This window comes from Oratosquilla oratoria, chromosome 22 (genome assembly GCF_046742065.1).
Source record: "Oratosquilla oratoria isolate Oo_2021 chromosome 22, ASM4674206v1, whole genome shotgun sequence".
Classification (NCBI taxonomy): domain Eukaryota; kingdom Metazoa; phylum Arthropoda; class Malacostraca; order Stomatopoda; family Squillidae; genus Oratosquilla; species Oratosquilla oratoria.
In genome coordinates, this window is record NC_134798.1 from 21,844,833 (window position 1) to 21,847,332 (window position 2,500).

Sequence of the window (2,500 nt, forward strand, 5' to 3'; positions counted from 1 at the left end):
ACAGTACCTATAGATGGTAATGAAATCACTACCAGAATGTGAAAACACAGAACACAATAAATCTGTATTATTGTACACCCCCAATATTAAAAAAAATCTATCTCCTAGAGTACAAATGTCCACCACACACATAGTAAAGAGAGGAATAAAAAAAAAAAAAAAATTGAGTCACTCGCTCTCTGCAGACAATCTATCCCCCTCAAAGATGAGACGATTTTAGGTGTGGCTATGGAGAAGTTAATGGTTTCAAGCACACAATATGACCCAGTCCCTGCATTTTGTCAAAGACGCCTGAACTCACGTTCTCTATTCGAATATCTTAGTTATAGCAACATTATCTTCAAATTTCTTACTAAACGTGTCTTGACACTTTTCCTACCTGTTCTAATCTTTCATGTCTACAATTTCTTCATGCCTCACTGACATAGCAAAACTTGGCACTGAAAGGATGTCGACATGTCACCGTCAGACCCCCAATATATCAGTGACATGTAGTCAAAACTCATATCTAGTCAACACGAACTCGGTGTCACGAAATGGCCCAAACATCTTCCAGTGAAAACATCTTATGCCTTGCCTCTGCAAAGAAGGCTACAGACCCACCCAAAGTGCATCACTTTGTTTGCAGAAGTTCACTAACGACTCGCAGGACATTAATTCCTGTGCATCATTTTCATAGTATGGTGTGTAAAGAACTGATGTGTGAAACATTCTCTAACGTTGTTTGTGCATGAAAAAACTACGCGATTCTCCAACACAATATATGTATGTGTGTGTGTGTATATTATATATATATATATATATATATATATATATATATATATACATATATGTATATATATACATATATGTATATATATATAAATATATATATATATATATATATATATATATATATATATATATATATATATATATATATATATATATATGTGTGTGTGTGTATTATATACACACACATATATCAGATCCAGGGATTCCTTGACTAAACAAAATCCTCAAATATCCTGTTATACCTGGTTAGCCTGAATGGGTTATGTACACGCACACATAGTACTTGTGTCGTCGAAAGCTCATCGTGCTGTCAACGATAGCACAAAGAGATCTGAGAGACACAGACAACGGCCCAGACTAAACTAGACATCGGCACACATCCTCATTTTGTTCGGAGCATTAGTTGGCTGGAATCAACATACGACTTCGTCGAGCGGTACGGACGGACGGACGTAAGGACGGACGAACGGCCGGGCGAGCGAACGGCCGGGCTCGTTCGCGGGCGGACACACGACCGACCGCGGCAAGCTGGCGCGGCATTGCCTTGGCACCCGGCACTCTTAGTGCCAAGCACTTGATCAGATGCTGTCTTGCCAACCAACAGTTGCACACTTCTTTTAAGTCATGTATGGATTACATTGCATAAACTCATTTCCGAATGTCTGTAACAATATATGTTAAACGTATTTACAGTTATGTATACATACATCTACGTTCACTGAAGCAGGTTAAAGTCAAATAAATACTCACTTATGGATGAAGGGTGAAAATCCTTCTTGACAAAGTTAGGCGGTGTCGACGTGTTTGTCGGAGGCGTTGTTTGACGTTGTGAACTTAATACGTACTGTAGGTAATGTAGGCGGGCCGATTCCGTATACACGTATGTAAGTAGGCGGGCCGCTAAGTGGGCAGGAAGGTGGGTAGATAGGGAATTAGGCAGGGTGGAAAGGGGAGGAGGTAGTTGGGTCTGCAGGTAGTAGGTAGGCACTTCTGAAGTAGGACTGTGATGATGTACGTAAGCAGGCGGGTTTACTACCGCTAGAAGTAGTCACAGAACTTGAAAATTATGATGGAAAGATAGAATGATTTGATTTCGAAATCAAGTAGGACGTTATCCAGGGACCAGGTAATCAGGTGTAACGGTATATACGAAAGTAAGAAGGGAAAAAGTAGTGATGTGTAAATAGTCGATCGGATACGGGGGAATTAGATGGTGTCCGGTTGTTGTCGACAGGTTAGTGGGACGTGGGCTCCAGACAGACAGACGCAAGGTCCGTCGGACGGGGGTGGCGGTGTGGGCTGGGGTTAGTAGGGTTGGGGGCCCTTGGATGGCTGAGTTCGAGGGGGGAAACGTGAAGAAGGCCGTTGGGTGAGATCAGGCAAGTCGACGTTGGTGGTAGGTAAGGAAAGGGTAATTAGGCAAGCAGGTATATAGTAGACACGAAAGTAGGCAGGTAAGTAGGCGGCGCGTGGACGGCGGGACACACAACAACACGGGCTTGGCACTGCACAACACCATCGCACACCACACCACCTCACCACCAACACCACCACACAGCACCACACCACCACAAACTGCTCCACGTTCGTTCGTGCAGGAGTAACACGCTGAGGCCATCACCACCACCTCTACCTCCTGTTCCTCCTCCTCCTCCTCCACCTCCTGTTCCTCCTCCTCCTCCTCCCCCACCACCACCACCACCACCACCACCACGTTCACCAGTAC

General features: G+C 44.0%; 1 long non-coding RNA gene across 1 annotated transcript in view; it reads right to left on the reverse strand.

Annotated features, from left to right (window-relative positions):
- Positions 1-2,500, reverse strand: part of LOC143037450 (uncharacterized) — a 133,207-nt gene that overhangs the window by 130,019 nt on the left and 688 nt on the right. Inside the window, exon 1 of the long non-coding RNA XR_012967471.1 lies at positions 1,525-2,500. This exon is cut by the window's right edge and continues 688 nt beyond it. This is a non-coding gene — a long non-coding RNA (uncharacterized LOC143037450). The remainder of the gene's footprint in view (positions 1-1,524) is intronic.